We start from the raw sequence: 21,337 nt of genomic DNA, 5'->3' as shown, positions 1-21,337 counted from the left end.
AAGGCATATAATAAAAAATTCATTGACTGACCTACAATTTTGCAAGCTTCTAAATTAAGTGTTTATATACAAATAAAAAATAAGTAGTGCTCTAGGAATTTTATATTCTACCTAATATACTAAAAGTTTTCACCTAGATCTTTTAATATTCCTTGGTCTATCTAGCTTTTATTCTTAGATTTTGCTTCATCATGATCAGTCCACTATATTTTCCAATAATAGATTTCCAGAACAACATTTTCCACATTGCAACTTGCCTGTAAGTCATTATTAAAAAGGTGAAATAGGTATTCACCATGTTACTCTATTGACATTTGGAATACCTACAATTTTAAATCCTTGTCATGTTAAAAAGGGATTTGATATATTCTGTTTGGTTCAGAAGGCTAGAACTAAGATTAATAAACAGAAGGCACAGGAAGATGTACAGCATCATTAGAAGAATACTTGTGCTAAAATGATGAATTATGGCTCAGAGCAGCTTGGTATCATTAACTCAGTCAATTAGCTGGTATTTATTAAATACTCAACATATCCAAATAAATGTATTAGGTGGTAGTTATATTAAGAATAAACAGGTATAACGGAACACAGATGGGGAATACATGGCTATTTTTTAGTTATGGTAAGAAGGCCATTTTGCATAGATTGTCAAGTATAGAAAAATAGAGTAATTCATTTGAAGCTGAGAAGGTTGTTGGGGCTAGATTTGGCCATAAAGCACAAGAGAGCAATTTTTAAATATACTATAGAGAGACATTGAAGTTCATTGAATTGATATGTAACATGGTCATATCTGTACTTAAGGAAAGTCACATTTACAGATATGTGTCATGACTATAGTTTGGAATGAGAAGAGACTTGAGGCAAGGAGGCAAATTAGAGTTAATCCACTAAAATAATTAGAATTTGATTAAGTAGTGAGAAGGGGACAGATGTTAGAGATGTTGTATAGAAAAAAATGCTAAGATATGTTAATTTATTTGTTACAAGGGATGAAGGAAGAGAAGAAGTGTATGGTGTAGATTAAAGTTTGTATTAGAAATAGGTGGAGACTGGTTAATATTTGAGATGGCTATTTGTGAAATAAAGAATTGGACAAGGGAGGTGGGGATGTTTACACAGAATAATGTTTATCACTGAGATCCAGGAATTCAGTGGTTTACAAATAATAGAGAAGAGTGGAGTTAGCAAATCCAAGCATGACAGAATATAAAATAATAGAACAGTAATCTAGAAAGATAGCTAACTTTTCTCGACCATTCTCAGTTGTTTGGATTGGGCTCCTTTCTATACCATTACAGTTTATTTTGGATCAGATTTAATTGTTAGGAAATTCATCTTTACATAAAGTCACCTATTAGTTATATATAGGCCTTTTAAGCCTTTTCACATTCAATGGGTTTCAGTGGTCTGTTACTCTTGCTACAAATGTCTCTTTATACCACAAAATGACAAAGACTATGTTATTTGATAGTAGGGAAGTTAAACACTTTACATCTTCTGTGCCCTAAATATTTTCTTCCTCCCAGTCCCAACTTGATATATGGATCATATTCTACTTTATATTAAGTTGATTCCTTAGAAAATGTCATGCTAATAATAACTGACATTCATGTAATACTTTCAACTTTGCAAAGCACTTTACATTCATTATCTCATTTAAACCTAACAATAAACTGTTGAGATAATTACCTACAGATATTATTCTCCCTAATTAATAGAGAAGGCGACTAGAAGCGCTACATGATGGGAACTACAATGGTGGAATTAGGGACACTTACCTCACCCAAATCCTCCCAAAACACAGAAATAAAAAATAAAGTGCCTTATAACAATTGAAAGCAAGATGGACACATCTCACTGCATGTGTTAAAAGTCAAAAATCCCATAGTATGCTCTCTAAAGGAAACATTGAAAGCAAACAACATATACTGAGTAAAAATAAGGGACTAAGCAAAATCTTTTATGTTTCAAACAACATTTAAAAAGTAGAAATTTATGAAATTACCTCAGACTAATGAAAAGTAAAAATTGTTCTAAACAAAGGAGATAAGGAAAGAAATAACATTTTCATAAAAGACACCAAAGACAATGAAACGATATGAATCCTAAACCCATATGCACCAAATATCATTGCATTCAAATTATTAAAGAAGTTACATGAGCTACCTTCTCAGTCATTTGATCCTTTAATGTAGAAGCTGCAAAATCTCATGTTATTCTGACTGTGGCTCCACAATATTTGAATTGTTACTTTTTAGCCACTTGCAATATTTTCTCCTTTGCCTTGGTGTTCTGGGATTTACCTATTATATTCCAAAAAAGTTATCTTTTTTGGATCTCTTTCAGAAGGTAATCAGTGTATTCTTTCAATTTCTATTTTACTCTCTTGTTCTAGAATATCAGAGGAGTTTTCTTTGATAATTAAAAAAAATCTTACCTTCTGTCTTATTATCAATACTGTGTATGGGTTCCTGTGGAGAAAAGTAGTAAAGGCAATGCAATAGAACAACTTGCCCAAGGTCACACTGTTAGACCAGAACCTCTTGTCTCTATACCTTGTTTTCAGTCCCCTGAGCCACCTAGATTCCATTTCCTTAATAATGTCCTAAAAGATGATGTTCAAGTTCCCTTTTTGGATCATGACTTTCAGATAGTCCAACAATACTTAGATGATCTCTCCTGGTTTTATTTTTCAGATGACTTGATTTTTCAATAAGATATGTTGTATTTTCTTCACCCCATTCTATCTCATTTCTCTCTTTTCTCAATTGAATCCTCTTTCTTCTCCTTTACTTTTATTTTTTGGATATCATTTCATTATAGTCAATTCACACCGATACCCTCTATCTATGTATATTACTTCTAATTGCCCTAAAGTAAAGTTTATAAGATTCATAAGTATTATATTCTCATATAGGAATATATATAGTTTAAAAGTTTAAACTGATTGGATACTTTGTTTTCTCCTTCCTGTATACCTTTTCTTGATACTCTTGAGACTTCTGTTTGGATGTTACATATTCAATATAGCCTTGGTCTTTCCATTAGGGATTCTTAAAAGTTCTCAATTTCATTAAACATCCATTTTTTTTCCTCTTGAAGGAGTATATTGAATTTATTTTGGTAGATATTTCTTGGTTGTAATTCTAGCTTATTTGCTTTCTACAGCAGCATATTCTTAGCCTTCTGATCCTTAAAGTGAAAGCTGCTAAATCCTATGTAACCTTAATTTTGCCTCCATGATATTTGAATTGTTTCTTTCTGAATGCTTATGGTATTTTTTCTTTGGTCTCGGAGCCTGGGAATTTGGCTCTAATATTCCTGGGAGTTTTCCTTTTGGGATCTCTTTCAGGAGTGATTGGTGTAGTCTTTCCATGTCTATTTTTCCCACTTATTCTGGGATTTTAGGGCAGTTTTCCTTTATAATTTCTTGAAGTATAAGGTCCAAGTTATTTTTTTTTCTCATGATTTTCAGGCTATATAGTAATTCTTAAGTTATCTCCAAGCAAACTATTTTCTAAGTCAGTTATTTTTCAATGAGAAATTTCACATTTATTTTTTTTCATTCTTTTAATTTTGTTTTGTTTCTTTAAGCCTCAGGGAATTATTAAATTATACTTACCTAATTCTATTTTAAAAGTATTATTTTCTTCAGTGAATGTATATATTACCTTTCCATTTTGTTTGCTTTATTTTTTTTAAACCCTTGTACTTCGGTGTATTGTTATATCATAGGTGGAAGATTGGTAAGGGTGGGCAATGGGGGTCAAGTGACTTGCCCAGGGTCACACAGCTGGGAAGTGGCTGAGGCCGGGTTTGAACCTAGGACCTCCCGTCTCTAGGCCTGACTCTCACTCCACTGAGCTACCCAGCTGCCCTGCTTTATTTTTTAAATACTTGTTTTCTTCAGTGAATTTTTGTACCTTCTTTTCCATTTTGCAAATCATAACTTTTAAGGAGTTGTTTTCTTTGATACTTTTTCTATTTTTTGTGTTTGTTTTACCAAGCTGTTGATTCTTTAAAAAAATCCTTACCCTCCACCTTAGAATGAATGCTAAGTATTAGTTTCAATGAAGAAATATGGTAAGGGATAAGCAATGGGAGTTAAATAACTTGCCCAGGGTTACAGAGCTAGGATGTATCTGAGGCCAGATTTAAACCTAGGATCTCCCATCACTATGCCTGGCTCTCTATCTACTGAGTCACTTAACTGCCCCTGTTGACTCTTTAATGGTTTTCTTGCATTACTCCAATCCCCTCACCAATTTTTCTTCTAATTTTCTTATTTGATATTCAAAGTCCTTTTTAAAATCTTCCCTGAGATCTCTTTTAGGCCTGAGACAATTCATAATTTTCTTTGTTGCTTCATATGTAACTTTTTGTCAGTATTGTCTGGTTGGTTTGTACCTTGATCCTCCCAGTCACCATAGCAACTAGACTTAGATTTTTTTTTACCAGTTTATTTTGTGATTTTTCAATTGTATAACAGAATTTAGCTCTGTTTGTGGATTGAATAAGACACTATTCTACACTTCTTGTCCTGCTGGTTTATTTGGAGCTTTGCTGCTGGTTTGTACTAGGTTTCAGAGTTTAGCTGCTATCTGATAGTATTATGAGGTTTCATTGCTAGCTTGCACTTGTGGAAGACCTAACTATTATCCTGTGCTGAGGGCACTTCTGTCTTCACAACTCCCTTACCCCAAAGAAAAACATCTCTTGTGTACATCTGCAAAGATGCTATGGTTCAGAAAATTAATCTGAAATTTTGTTTGAGATGTGTTTCAGATTGTTTAGAGGGGAATTTGGCAGGTCTTAGGAGGGTTGCTAACTCATTCTACCGTTTTGTCTAGAGTACACTTGCTATTGAAAGATAAAACTTTTTTTTTAATGTTAAGGCCAATTCTCCTTAGGAATTCAATTCTGAAGTTGAATAAATAGGAAAAGACTGAAACCCCTGGAGAATTGCTAAATTTTGAGATATTTTTATTTTTCTCTACCAAAGAATCTTTCCCCTTAACCTCTCCTTTTCTTTTGTATAATTTTTTGGTGAATTCCTATAAAATTAAGCCTTAAAGATGATGGGTGAATTGTGTCAAGATCTATTGTCAGCTAACACAGATACATCTGAAAACATAAGGAAGCTACAGAGTGTATGGTCTGTGTTACAGCTGCCACTGACCTTCTGTCTCAAATATCTATAACTGTATGGCATTCTCTGCCCAAGTTATCAGACAGTTGGCTTTACTTACCAAAGTGTATATATTTCAAGGAAATAATACACATACACACATATACACATACTAGAAAAAATATATAGAAACAAAGAAAAAGCCATCCTGATTTTCCAAAGGTACTACTCTGACTTCATTCTATTTTCTTTTCCTTCTTACAGCATATTCAGCTCTGCATCCACGGAGGAAAGTCCATTTTAAGAAAGACAAGCCCAAAGAACTGAATTTTCAATAGCTTTATATTATACTTAAAGGATGATCTCCTATTGTAACAAGTGGGAATAGCTATTGTATTCCTTGTTCTCTCTAGTCAACTTCCAAACTTTCTGACATCTTTGCTTTTATGTTTATCTTATCTTTCTCTTCCCAGGGAAGGAAACATAACCTTCCTTTACTATGTATTCCAGGTTTCAAATCACTGGGAATTTGAAACAATATATATCTTCGTTCCTAATGTTCAATGATAGTCTTCTACCTTTTCCTGAGGTTAGGTCTGTGTATGTGGGCCTTTATGACTAGTCCCACTGTTAGCTATGCATTACTTGGAATCTTCCTTCTGAAACCATTTTTGGAGGGTCTTTTCCAGTGAGTCAACATTTTCTCATTGTGTTGCCATAATACTTGTTTTAACTTCAGTATTTGACCTTCTTGTCAAGAGTCTAAAGTAATTTCATTAAGAATTGACCAAGTGGGATATGATTAGGTTTTGATGTTAAAAGGCGACTCTATTACAAATATGAATAACATGGAAATAGGTTTTAAAGAATGATGCATGTATAACCCAGTGGAATTTCTTGCCAGGGTGAGAAGCAGTGAGGGAAGAGGGGTGGGACAAATCATGAATCATGTAACCATGGAAAAATATTCTAAATTTTAAAAAATGAAAAAAAAAGAATTGACCAATTTAATCTTCTTCTCTCCAAAGGATTCTCAATATTTTTCTCCAGCCCCACAGTTTTAAAGTTTAATTCTGTAGCACTTACTTTCCTTATAGTCCAAATTTCACTCTCATATGTTGCTACTAAAAGAAATAGCTTTTAAGGAACTATATAATCAAGGGTATGAAACACTTTACACAAATAAAGTCTAAGTTTTGGGAAAAATTAATATTAAATGCTTATGTGAGACCAAGCCAATTAAAAAATGAAAATTCTACCTAAATTAATTCACTTATTCAGGACCATACCAATCAAAATACCCAAAAATTATTTCATAGAGCAAGAAAAAAGAATAACAACATTCTTCTGGAAGAGGAGAAGATCTAGCATGGTGGTTTAGTAGTACCAGATATCAAACTGTATTTTAGTGTGGCAACCATAAAAGTAATCTGGTACTGGCTAAAAAATAGAATAATGGACCAGTTGAATACATTAGGCACTTCATATACCATAAATCACCATAGCAATCTAGTGTTTGAGAAATGCAAAGATCTAGTCTTCAGGAAGAAATATTAACTAATTAACAAAGACTCCTGGAAATCTAAAAAAACAGTATGGCAGAAGTTAGACATAGGTAACACCTCATGCCATATACCCAGGTAATGTCAAAATGTATACATGATTTAGATATAAAAGGTAACACCATAAACAAATTAAGGGAACACAAAATAGTCTACCTGCCTGACTTATGGATGAGGAGAATTTTGGTCAAAATAAGACAGAGAATGTTATGAGATGTAAAATACATAACTTTGACTACATTAAAATAAAAAAAAAAGTTTTGACACAAGCAAAATCAATGTAACCATGACAAAAAGGCAAACAACTAACTGGCAAAAAATAAACATTGTAGAAATCATTTCTGAGAAAGGCTTCATTTCTCAAATATATAGAGAACTGAGTCAAATTTGTAAGAATGCAAAGCATTCCTCAGTTGACAAATGGTCAAAGGATATGTACCAGCAATTCTTAGATGAAGAAAATTAAAAAAAAAAATTTATCCATATAAAAAATGCTCCAAATGGCTATTAGAGAAATGCAAATTAAGACCAGTCTGAGGTACCCCATCATATCCATCAGACTGATAAACATGACAAGCAAAGGAAAATGATAAATGATGGAGGGATGTTGAAATATTGGGACACTAATACACTGTTGATGGAGCTGTGAATGCATATAGCCATTCTGGAGAACAACCTGAAACCTTTTCAAAGGGTCATCAAACTGTGTATACCCCCTAACCCAGAAATATAAGTACTAAGTCTGTATTGGAAAGATATTAAAGATAAACAGAAAGAACCTACCTATACAAAAACATTTGTGGAATTTCCTTTTGGTTTAGAAAAGAAATATTTATGGAATTTCTTTTGTGGTAGAAAAGAAATATTTATGGAAGTTCTTTTTGGTAGAGGAAAAGAATTAGAAATTGAAGGGCTGTTCATTAATCGAATAATGGCTGAACAAGATGTGGTATATGCTTGTAATATATTATTGTATCTTAAGAAATGACAAATAAGATAATCACACACACCTAAGTTAACTTGGGAAAACTTATATGAAGTGATTCAAAGTGAAGTGAGCAGAACCAACAGAACATTATACACAGTAACAATAATAATCTTTGATGCTCAATTTTAAGTTATTTAACTATTAGCAACAAGCAAAGAATCTAGCACAACTCCAAGGGATTCATGATGAAAAAGACTATTCACTGCCAGAGAAGAAATAGAGTCCAAATGCAGATTGAAACATACCATGCTTCACTTTATTTCCTCCATAAATTTTTCTCTACTGTAAGCAATATATGCCTTGTTTCATAACATCATGAACATGGAAATATGTATTATATGATAACATATGTAAAAAAACTACCCCAAAACATCACTTTGACTATATGGCACTTTTTTGGCAAACGAAGGTCTCTGCTTTTTAGTAAGTTTTCAAGATTTGCCATAGTTTCCCTTGGAAGAAGTCAGTGTCTTTAAATTTCCTGTTTACAGTCATCATCTTCAGTGACCTTTGAACCAAACAATATAAAATCTGACATTGCTTCCACATTTTTTCTCCTTCCATTTGCTATGAAATGATGGTACCACTTGCCAAGATTTCTTTTTATGTTGAAATTTGAGACTGCTTTTTCACTCTCTTCTTTAATGCTCATCAAGAAGCTTCTCAATTCTTGCTTACTTTCTGTTTTTAGAATAGTTTTATCTTCATATCTGAGAATGTTGATATTTCTCCCTTGTATATTTTCCAATCTTTAACCAATTGATGGCTCCATGTACTGCTCTAGATATTGCTTCTTGGCCCACATACAGGTTCTTCAGGAGACAAGTAAAATGATTTGATATTCATCTCTTTTAGAACTTGCCACACAGCCAAAGGCTTTAATGTAGTCAATGAAACAGAAGCAGGTTTGTTTATTGTTTGTTGTCCCTCCAATTCCCACCCTGGGAACTGCCTTACTTTCTCCATAATCCAACATATTTTAGCAATTTGGTCTCTAGTTCCTTCTGGTAATTCTTGTTTCACAAACTGCTGAATCAGTCTTGCAGAATCTTAAACATAATTTTGCTGGCGTGTAAAATGAACATAATTGTTTGGTAATTTGAGCATTGGTGGCATTACCCTGATTTAGGATCATGATGCAAACTAATATTTTCCAAGCCAGTGGTCATTGTTGAGTTTTCCAAACTTGCTTGTATATGAAATGCAGCATTTTAATAGCATTAGCTTTTAAGATTTTAAGTAGCTTAGTAGGAATTCTATCATCTTCACTAACCTTATTGTTAGCAATGCTATCAAAAGCCCACTTGACTTTCTCACCAGGAGATCTGGATCTAAATCAGTAACCACAGCATCATGATTTTTATTGGTGATCTTGTATAGTTGTTCTATACGTTCTTGTCGTCTCTTCTTGGTCTCTTCTACTTCTATCAAATCCTTACAAGTCTTGCCATTTATCATGGTCTTTTTTGCATGAAATATTCTCTTGATATCTCTTAATTTGATTTGTCTTTCCCATTCTATTATTTATCATTATTTCTTTGTGTCGCTCATATAAGAAAACCATTTTGACTCTATTTTCTAGAAGTTTGCTGTCAGTAATGTATCTTTCCATTTCTCCTTTGTCTTTCACTTACCTTCTTTCCTCAGCCATTTGTAAAACCTCATCAGAGAGTGATTTTGCTTTCTTGCTCTTTTCCTTTAGAATGTTTTTTGTTGCTCCCTCTTGTACAATATTGCAAACCTCTTTCCATAGTTATTCAGGTACTCTATCTTCCAGAGCTAATTCCTTAAATCTATTCATCACTTCCACTTTATATTCATTAGAGATGTTATTTCAGTCATACCTACATGGTCTGATAGTTTTCTATACTTTCTTCAGTTTATGTCTGAATGTTGTAATAAAAAGCTCATGATCTAAGACATTGTCACTCCCAGGTCTTATTTTAATGGATTGTGGAGAGGTTCTTTAGATTCAACTGCAAAGTATTTAATCAACCTGATTTGAAAATTTACTATCTGATGAAGTCTATGTGCAGAGTTGCCTTTTCATTTGTTAAATAGAAGCATGTGCTATGAATAGTGGATTATCTTTTTTTAAAAAAACCTCTATTTGTCTCCATTCTGCTTCTTTTTGTACTCCAAGACCAAATTTGCCTATTTCAATTATTATTTTTTTATTTCCTACTTTAGCATTCCAAACTCCTCTGATGAATGTCATATCTCTTTTGGTATTAGTTGTTGAAGATGCTATAAGTCTTCATCAAATTGAGCAACTTTGGCTTCTTTGGTATCAGAGGTTAGAACATAGACATGTATCAGTGGAATATTGAATAAGTTGTATTTGATTCAAATATCATTCTGTAATTTTTTTTACTTTATTCCCTGGTATTGCCTTTTCATCCTTTTATTGACTGTGAGGGCTACTCCATTTTTTCTATGGAATGTTTGCCCATGGTACTATATGTAATGACCATTGTAGTGCAGAGGTGTAATCAACCCTGCAAAATGATAACTGCAGAATTTCTGGCAGTTAAGAGGGCTTAGAAACCTGACTAAGGGCAGTTGCTCCCTGAGGCCTGGACAGAGTGGAGGGGCAACTGAGCTCGGCCTTAGGGCTGAAACCTGGCCTTGAATCTAGGCCTTTCTCTTGAGATTTTGTAGCTTAGCTAATTCCTCTGGATCTCCCTGACCTTCCCTATTTCATTCCCCATTTCCTTTCCTGATTTCTTGTGGGTTTTGGGAGAAGGGTGGATTTTAGGTGGTAGCAATCAAACTTTGAAGACTTAGTTTTCCCCATAGACAAAGAGGGCTTACCCTTGATACAAATGATCTCCTGATTCATTGTTTATTACTTCCCTAACCTTAAAGGCAACAAAGCCTCCTGGGGCCAAGTGAGAGCAGGCTCTTTCTCAGTCTATGCCATTCCTGTGTCCCTCCCCACCTGGAGCCTCTCCCTAGGTTGTTGTTAGAGAAACCTTGTATCCCTCTGTCCTTTATAATCAACCCTGAAACTTAATAAACCCTATTATTATTTAATCAAACCTTTTGCTAAATCATTGGTTGAATGATAAAAGAGGGTTAAGGAGAGAAAAGGAATTGTTTCTCTTTGGTTCCTGAGGGAGCTGGAGGCATCCATCTTGGAGGAAGTGGTGATCTCTATACTTCCTCTGAGGAGCCCTTCTATTTCACAGACAGGGAAAAGCCTTGGGACTCTGTCTTTGTGAACCTGATTAACTGACTAGAAAGCCCTCTAGTTAGTTTCAAGCCATTTCTGACTGGCCCTAACCTTTTGTCTGTAGAAGTGCCCTTCCTACCTGGAAGGGTTCAGTCTGTTTCCCTTCAGTGTTGTCTGTCTTAAGCCTGTGTACTCAGTCTGTGTCTCCCTGTTGCAGCTGCCTGCAACCTCATCCTCTTCCCTTGCTGCTCATTATACTTCATCGTCCTATATTTCCCCAAACTCAGCCATTCCCTTACATCTCCCTACCACCTCAATCTACTACCTCCACTATTGCACCCTCCTTTCCCACCTAATGTCCTAGGGACCCACAAACCCCATCCACTTGCTTTATTCCCTTTTTACACCATCTGAATTAAATTCACCCATTCATATTATAATGGTGGGACACCAGGGATGTTAACTATTATTATTAAAATGTAACTAAATGGTTTGTGGGTTCACACTTGGTTGAAGGAGAGACAGGACCAACCAGGATAGGGAGACCAGGGCTTACTGCCAAGCTGTTAACTGTCACAGGAATGACAGGCCCAACAGTCACTCAGCACACATAGGCTAGAGTCTATGGAACCAGCAGGCAACAGGTAAAAGTTTATAACAATTTAATTGAGGGAAGCAATAAAAAGGATGGGAATAAGGGATTCTATACTTACAACCTAAGGGCAAACCACAGGGGCAAGGGAAGGACTTGACTACACTATTTTATTGACCTAAGCCAGGCAGGGCCCAAAGGAAGCAGTACTGAAGTCACAGGGAAGGCTCCTCTAAACCTGGTTCCAGCCAGGTTTGGGCAGCTCAGCTAAAAGGCCTGAGGATGGCTTTCAATTGGGGTCTCACGGTAAATCCAAGGATGGTCACAGGATGCCAAGAGCCAACTCCACCAGGACAGATGATCCAAGGTACCCAGGTAGGGAGAGTGAGTTTGCAATGCTGTCCACCAGATCACAAATCACTTCCCCACTTGGTGCTGCTCTGCAGGTCTGTTGTCCACTGCTGTAAGCCTCTACCTCTCAAGATTCCAGGGAATCTGGATGCAATTTTACCCTAACTCTGAGATCACCCAGGATTAGCAACAGTTATGTCCCCAACCACTAATGGAGTCTCTCTAAGAGCAAAAGCCCCACTTCCTGCTCCTTCATTCCATCTTGGAATCCTCTAGCCCTTCCTGCTAGGTCCAACACTAATACTAAATTAATTGCTAAATAACCCTCACAACAATATTCATTTAAGTTCATTAACACCCAGGATTTTAATGTTTTAATCTTTCCTTCTTCTGTATGACCACATCTACCATACTTTAATTTATAGGTCTTACATTCCAGGTTCCTATGCAATATTGATCTTTACAAAATTGGAGAATTTCTCTTTCTTAACAGACATATCCACAGCTGAGTTTCCTTTTGGGATTAGCTCAGGTTTTTTTTTATTAGTACTAGAAATACTTGTAGTTGTCCTTTGGTCTTTCCTACTAATGTTTGAACACCTTAAATAGAGAGAGGCTCTTCTTCTAGTGTCATATATTTTATCATTTTAATACTATTCTTGGGGCTTCTGAGCAAAGATACTGGAGTGTTTTATCATTTCCTTTTTCAGTAGATATTTTTTTGGTCAGAACTCTCCACCCTGACCTATCTACCTTGAGTAACCCTTTACACATAGCTCATAGTTTCATTCATAAGTCAGTGATGTAGGAGCAGTATATAAATGTAGATTATTAGTAACATTATTTTTATTATTCTGGTTTTTTTATCACTATCAAAACCATCTCCCATTTTGCAGCCTTTGGATGTAGGTAACTATAACTGTCATGACATGAGCATCTTGAAATGGCCAAGAACACTGCCTTAAACTTTTGATTCTCCCTTCCAGGGACTCCCCTATATATGGTCACAAAAAATGTACCTTTCTGAGGTCTGTTTAAAAAGGATGTAGGAGATTAGAGGATTCTGGGAAGATGGCAGCTTAGACACAGTAAAACTCCAGACCTCTAAAGTTCTTAAAAACCAATACCAATAAAAAACAAAGTACTTCAAGGGGACAGAAAACCAAATCTAACAGGACAGAGCTGGGGGATCCTCCTGCTGGACCCAACTTAAAAGGTATGCCAAAAAAGCCTGAATTCTTAAACTATCAGATTCAAGGGAAAGGAAGAAGGAAGATCCCGAGATCCCTCCCCAACCTACTGTGCTGAGTCTCCAGTGATTTCTGGAATCTCTGGGCAGGCAAGGGTGCTAGTCCAGAGAGAGTACCTTGCTGGTACAGCTGTACTAGGCTCAGGGTGGTGTACAGAGACAGCAGGGAGGCAGCTGGAGAAGAAGCACAGAGAGGGCAGCCTAGTTGCAGCCAAAATACTCCATCTTGCCCCCACCCTTTGTCAAGGTTTTGGCCTCAGGGCACATCCAGCTCTGCAGATCAATTCCTCCCTGGCTTAATTTAATCAATAAGCCAGATAAAAAAGTCTTCAGAGGGCAGGGAACCTTCAATACCCTTCCCCCATAAACTGCACTGTAAGTAGCTGCAAGCACCTACACAAGTACAGATCCAGCAAATAATCAAAGGATCAAGATTACAACCAATTACAGGAGGGAAAGAAGGAAAAAATATGAGTAAACAACAGAAAAAGAAAAAAGAAATCACAATCAACAGCTTCTCTCCGGGTAATAAACAAAGAGCAAAATGGAACAGAGAAGGACCAAGGAACAACAATAAAAAATACAGAAACTCCAGGAAATTGGACACAGACTGGAAGAAATCAAAATACAATTCAAAAAACAATTAAGAGAGGGGGAAGAAAATAGGGAAAAGGAAATGCATGAACTAAAACAAGAAAATAGTGTCTGGAAAGGCAAAATTGACCAGCTTGAAAACAAAACAAAGGTGAAAGATGGCCTACTAAGAAAAACAGATCCGAAGGAGAAAGATAACCAAAAAGACAGGGATGAAATTCAGTCTTTGAAAACTAGAATCTAACAACTAGAAGCAAATGACTTTCCAAGGCAGCAAGAATATATAAAACAAAATCAAAAGAATGAAAAATTTTAGGAAAATATAAAATACTTCATTGACAAAGCCTCAGATTTTGAAAACATATTGAGGAGAAACAATTTAAGAATTATTGGACTACCAGAAAAGCATGACAAAAGGAAAAGACTGGACATCATACTATAGGAAATTATTAAAGAAAACTGGCCTAACATTCTTGAAGAATAGGGAAAAGTGAGATTCAAAGAATCCATAGATCAGCTCCTATACATAATTCCCAATTGACAATGCCCAGGTATGTTATAGCCAAATTCAAGAACTACCAGACCAAGGAAAAAATATAAGCAGCTAAGAACAAGTCATTCACATACCATAAAACCACAGTTAGATAACACAGGATCTGGCTGCATCTACACTAAAAGACCAGAAGGAATGGAAAATGATATTCTGGAAAGCAAAGGAACTGGGTCTACAACCAAGAATCAACTACCCAGCAAAAGTGACTATATTCTTGCAGGGGGGAAGTATGATCATTTAATAAAATAGAAGATTTCCAAGCATTCATAAAAAAAAGATAGGAATTAAACAGAAAATTTGATGTCCAAAAACAGAAAAAAACTTTTTTTAAGGGACCCAATAGGGTCAGCTTATTTGTATTCCTATAAGAAAAGATGATAATGGTAACTTTTAAAAATTATTATTAACATTAGGGTAGCTAGAAGAAGTATACTTAGGGCAAACAGTGACAAACTGTATAGGATGAAATGTCAAGATATATATATATATATATATATATATATATAAATGTATGTATATATGTATGTATGTATCAATATATATATATAAAACTAGAGGTAAAAAAGAGGATAATATTAAGAGAAAAGAGAAAAGAGAAAAAATGGGGTAAATTTATATTTCATAAAGAAGAGCATGGAGGGAGAGGGAAAAAAGACCAATACACTGGAAGGACAAAGAGGATGGAGATAGGAAATATTTAATTCATACATGTATTGAAATTGACTCAAAGACAGAAGAACAATCAGATCCATTGGGACAGAGAATGGATTTGTGCCCTATAGAGAAGCAGGAGGGTAACAAATGGGCTGGTGGGGAGGGAAGAAAAATTAGGGAGGGAGAGTGTGGGAGGTACCTTAAAAAACCCTAAAGAGAAATAAGAGGAGAATAAGAAGGGAGGTGGGAGAAAGGGAAGTAAAATAAGGGTGAGGATAAGGTGGACTGACTAAAAACAAAACACTGGTGTAGAAGGAAATAGTGAGAGTGAAAGAAGAAAGGCAGGACAAGGAGAGGAAATCAAAATGTTGGGGGATACACAATTGGTAATCATAACTCTGAAAGTGAATGGGATGAACTCACCCATAAAATGGAAGCAAATAGCAGAGTGGATTAGAAACCAAAATCCTACCATTTTTTGTCTATAAGAAACACACATGAGGCAGGAACACACACACGGGGTAAAGATAAAAAGATAGAGCAAAATCTATTGGGCATCAACTGAGAAAAAGAAAGTAGGAGTCACAATCATGATATCTGACAAAAATCAAGGTTTAAAAAAATCTAGTTAAAGGATTTGGGGATGGTAATTGCATCCTGATAAAAGGCAGTGTAGACAATGATTAAATGTCATTACTCAATATGTATGCACCAAATGGTATAGCATCCAAATTTCTAAAGGAGAAACTAGTGGAGTTTAAGGAGGAAATAGATAGTAAAACTATACTAGTGGGAGACCTGAACTTTCCTTTATCAGATATGGATAAATCAAACCAAAAAATAAATAAGAAAGAGGTAAGAAATGGGAATGAAATCTTTGAAAAATTGGAGTGAATAGATATATGGATAAAAATAAATAGGGACAAAAAGTAATATACCTTCTTTTCAGCTGCACATGGTATATTCACAAAGACTGACAATTTTCTAGGGCATAGAAACATGGCAAACAAATGCAAAACAGCAGAAATAATAAATGAAACTTTTCAGATCATAATGCAATAAAAATAATAATCAGTAAGGGGACATATACAGGCAAATAAAAAACTAATTAGAAATTAAATAACATGATTCTCCAAAATCAGATAAAGAAGAAATCATAGAAACAATTAATAATTTCATTGAAGAGAATGACAATGATGATACATCATACCAAAATCTATCGGATGCAGCCAAAGTACTAAGGGGGAAAATTTATAACCTTGAGTGCATATATTAACAAATTAGGGACGGCAGAGGTCAATGAATTGAGCATGCAGATTAAAAAATTAGAAAACAAATTAAAAATCCCCAGATGAAAACTAAATTAGAAATCCTAAGAATTAAAGAAGAAATTAATAACATTTAAAATAAAAGAACTATTGAATTAATAAATAAGACTAGAAGCTGGTACTTTGAAAAAACAAATAAATAGATTAAATACTGGTTAATCTAATAAAAAAGAAAAGAAGAAAACCAAATTAATGGTATTAAAGATGAAAAGGGAGACATCACCTCTAATGAAGAGGAAATAAAAGCAATCATTAATAACTATTTTGCCCAACTATATGGCAATAAATATGGCAATCTCAGTCATATGGATGAATATTTACGAATATATAAATTGCCTAGTTTAACAGAAGAAATAGAATATTTAAATAATCCCATATTAGAAAAAGAAATTGAACAAGACATCAAAGAACTCCCTAAGAAAAAATCCCCAGGGCCAGATGGATTCACAAGTGAATTCTATCAAATATTCAAAGAACAACTAATCCAAACACTGTACAAACTGTTTCACATAATAAGTAAAGAAGAAATTCTATCAATTCCTGTTATGACACAAATATGGTACTAATTCCAAAGACAGGCAGATCAAAAACAGAGTAGGAAAACTACAGACCAATCTCCTTAATGAACATAGATACAAAAATTATAAATAGAATACTAGTAAAAAGACTCCAGCAAGTAATCATAAGTGTTATTCATTATGATCAGTTTGGATTTATACCAAGAATACAAGGATGGTCCAATATTAGGAAAACCATCCACATAATTGACCATATCAACAAGCAAACCAACAAAAATCACATAATTATCTCAATAGATGCAGAAAAAGCCTTTGACAAAATACAACACTTATTCTTATTGAAAACACTAGAAGGCATAGAAATAGTAGGACCTTTCCTAAAAATAACAAACAGTATGTATTTAAAACCATCAGCAAGCATCATCTTCAATGGGGATAAATTAGAAACCTTCCCAATAAGATCAGGAGTGAAACAAGGATGCCCATTATTGCATCTATTATTTAACATGGTACTAGAAACACTAGCAGTAGCAATTAGAGAAGAAAAAGAAATTGAAGGTAATAAAATAGGCAATAAGGAGACCAATTTACACTCTTTGCAGATGACATGATGGTCTACTTAAAGTATCCTAGAGAATCAGCTAAAAAACTAGTGGAAATAATCAACAACTTTAGCAAAGTTGCAGGATACAAAATAAATGCACATAAATCATCAGTATTTCTACATATTTCCAACACATCATAGCAGCAAAAGTTAGAAAGAGAAATTCCATTTAAAATCACCCTAGACAATATAAAACACTTAGCAATCTATCTGCCAAGACAAACACGGGAATTATACAAACACAACTACAAAACACTTTCTACACAATTAAAACTAGATCTAAACAATTGGAAAAACATTAATTGCTCATGGGTAGGATGGGCTAACATAATAAAAATGACCATCCTACCCAAATTAATTTACTTATTTAATGCCATACTTATCAAACTACAAAGAAACTTTTTTACAGAATTAGAAAAAAACTATAACAAAGTTCATTTGGAAAAACAAAAGATCAAGAATATCAAGGGAAATAATGAAAAAAATGTGAAGGAAGGTGGCCCAGCAGTACCAGATCTTAAACTGTACAATATAGTATTAGCTAGGAGACAGAAGGGACAATCAGTGGAATAGACTTGGGGTAAGTGACTTCAGCAAGACAGTCTATGATAAACCCAAAGATCCCAGTTTTGAGGGCAAAAATCCATTATTTGACAAAAACTGCTGGAAAAATTGGAAAGCAGTAAGAGACAGATTAGGTTTAGATGAACATCTCACACACTACACCTAGATAAATTCAGAAAGGGTGAATGACTTGAATATAAAGAAGGAAACTATAAGTAAATTAGCTTAACATAGAATAGTATACTTGTCAGATCTTTGGGCACAGAAAGATTTTAATATTAAGCAAGAGTTAGAAAAAATTACAAAATGTAAAATGAATAGTTTTGATTACATTAAATTAAAAAGGTTTTGTATAAACAAAACCAATGCAACCAGAATTAGAAGGGAAGCAGCAAATGGGGAAAAAATCTTTATAACAAAAACCTTTGACAAAGGTCTAATTACTCAAATTTATAAGGAACTAAATCAATTGCAAGCCATTCCCCAGTTGACAAATGGGCAAGGGGCATGAATAAGCAATTTTTAGATAAAGAAATCAAAACTATCAATAAACACATTAAAAAGTGTTCTAAATCTCTTATAATTAGAGAAATGCAAATCAAAACAACTCTGAGTTACCACCTCATACCTAGCAGATTGGTTAACATGACAGCAAAGGAAAAGTAATAAATGTCAGAGGGGATGCAGTAAATTGGGACATTAATGCATTGCTCATAGAGTTGTGAACTGATCCAACCATTCTTGATGAGAATTTGGAATTATGCCCAAAGGGCACTAAAAGACTGCCTACGCTTTGATCCAGCCATACCACTGCTGGATGTATACCCCAAAGAGATAATAGGGAAAAAGACGTGTACTAAAATATTTATAGCTGCTCTCTTTGAAGTGGCAAAAAATTGGAAAATGAGGAGACGCCCTTCAATAGGGGAATGGCTGAATAAATTGTGGAATCTGTTGGTGATGGAATACTATTGTGTTCAAAGGAATATGAACTGGAGGATTTCCATGTGAACTGGAATGACCTCCAGGAATTGATGCAAAGTGAAAGGGCAGAACCAAGAGAACATTATACACAGACTGATAATACTGTGCTATAATTGAATGTAATGGACTTCTCTACTAAGATGAATGATCCAGGATAATTCTGAGGGACTTATGAGAATGAACACTATCCATATTCAGAAGAAGAACTGTGGGAGTAGAAACACAGAAGAAAAACGACTGCCTGATTACATGGGTTGATGGTGATATAATTGGGGATATTGACTCTAAATGAACACCCTAGCGCAAATATCAATAATTTGAAAATAGATCTTGATCAATGACACATGTAAAACCCAGTTGAATTCCACTTTGGCTACTGGAGTGGGTGAGGGGAGGGAAGGGAAAGAACATGAATCTTGTAACCATGTAAAAATATTCTTAATTAATTAAAAAATTAATTAATTTTTCAAAAAAAAAACAAAAAAGAAAAAATAAAGAAAAAGGATGTAGCTGGTTTCTAAAGGACATTAAAATGGTCTAGGCAGACTTGTTCCTATTGAATGGCAAGGTTCCATGACTTTTGACCTAAATGTTGTTCAAGAATACCATATTCTCAAGGACTCAGTCATCACTGATCTGTTAACACAGCTTCTCTATAAAGTCCTAAGTGCTCAGGTACCTTTCAGGACAGAACAATTCATAAGATTCCCAGACACACTCAATATTGGAAAACACTGTGAATTGACTCCCAATTTGCATTTGTTCCAGCTATTTGTTATTGTTTTGACCAAGAGCCAATTACTCCTATATTTTAATCATTTTTGTAATAATTGTGAATTCTTATACATTTGATATAGTCTTTTTTTATTTGAGAAATGAGACCTTTATCAGAGAAATTTGTTATAAAAATTTTTATCCAGTGTTTTTGTTTCCCTTCTAGTCTTGGTTATTTTGGTTTTGTCTGTATAAAACCTATTTAAGTTAATATAGTCAAAATTATGGATTTTACATCTTGTAATGTTCTCTAACTCTTGTTTGGTCATAATTCTTCCTCTGTCCAAAGGTCTAAGACAGTGATGGACAAACTTTTTAAAGAGGGGGGCCAAAGGAAAGGAAATGCTCATCTGTCAGTCTGTTTCTAAGGCAACTCTTTTGAAGTTTCATTGTATTGTATCCTACTCATTGTATTCGTCAGATTAGGAATAATTTTGCTCAGCCAGATAGAATACTTCAGGAGGCTGCATCTGGTCCACAGGCCGTAGTTTGCCCATCACTGATCTAAGAGATAAACTAATCAATATTCCCCTAATTTCCTTTTAGTTTCACCTTTTATGTCTAAATCATATATCCATTTTGACTTTATCTTGATATGGGTTCTGTACTAGAACTAGAACTAGATATTGAACTAGAACTAATTTCTGCTATACTGTTTTCCAGTTTTCCTAGTTTATGTCCAATAGTGAGTTTGTGTCCCCAAAACTGGGATCTTTGGGTTTATCAAACTCTACATTACTAAAGTCATTTACCCCTAATTGATTGCGTTGATTCATTAGTTTATTTCTTATCTAGGAGAAAATTATTTTTTTCAAACATTTATTAATATTCATTTTTAACATGGTTACATGATTCATGCTCCTCCTTTCCCCTTCGCCCCCCGCACTACCCCCCACCCATGGCTGATGCACATTTCCACTAGTTTTGTCATGTGTCCTTGATCAAGACCAATTTTCAAATTGTTGGTGGTTGCATTGGTGTGGTAGTTTCGAGTCCACACCCCCAATCATGTCCACCCCGACCCATGCATTCAAGCAGTTGCTTTTCTTATATGTTTCCTCTCCTGCAGTTCTTCTTCTGAATGTGGGTAGCATCTTTACCATAAATCCCTCAGAGCTGTCCTGGGTCATTGCATTGTTGCTGGTACAGAAGCCCATTACATTCGATTTTACCACAGTATATCAGTCTCTGTGTACAATGTTCTTCTGGCTCTGCTCCTTTCGCTCTGCATCAGTTCCCGGAGGTCTCTCCAGTTTGCCTGGAACTTCTCCAGTTTGTTATTCCTTTTAGCACAATAGTATTCTATCACCCGCATATACCACAGTTTGTTCAGCCATTCCCCAATTAAAGGACATACCCTCCTTTTCCAATTTGTTGCCACCACAAAAAGCTCAGCTATAAATATTTTCGTACAAGTCTGTTTATCTATGATCTCTTTGGGGTACAAACCCAGCAATGGTATGGCTGGATCAAAGGGCAGGCATTCTTTTATAGCCCTTTGAGCATGATTCAAAATTGCCAGCCAGAATGGCTGGATCAGTTCACAACTCCACCAGCAATGCATTAATGTCCCAATTTTGCCACGTGCCCTCCAACATTCATTACTCTCCCCTTCTTTCATTTTAGCCACTCTGCTAGGTGTGAGGTGATACCTCAGAGTTGTTTTGATTTGCATTTCTCTAATTATTAGAGATTTGGAACACTTTCTCATGT

General features: G+C 34.9%; 1 pseudogene; it reads right to left on the bottom strand.

Moving 5' to 3' along the window:
• The window catches only part of LOC123252308, a 191,126-nt pseudogene extending 181,984 nt beyond the window's left edge, over positions 1–9,142 (bottom strand).
• Between the last annotated feature and the right edge of the window lie 12,195 nt (positions 9,143–21,337).

Source organism: Gracilinanus agilis, chromosome 1 (genome assembly GCF_016433145.1).
Source record: "Gracilinanus agilis isolate LMUSP501 chromosome 1, AgileGrace, whole genome shotgun sequence".
Lineage (NCBI taxonomy): Eukaryota > Metazoa > Chordata > Mammalia > Didelphimorphia > Didelphidae > Gracilinanus > Gracilinanus agilis.
Note: the sequence above shows the minus strand (reverse complement) of the source record. Positions and strands in the feature narration are given on the sequence as shown.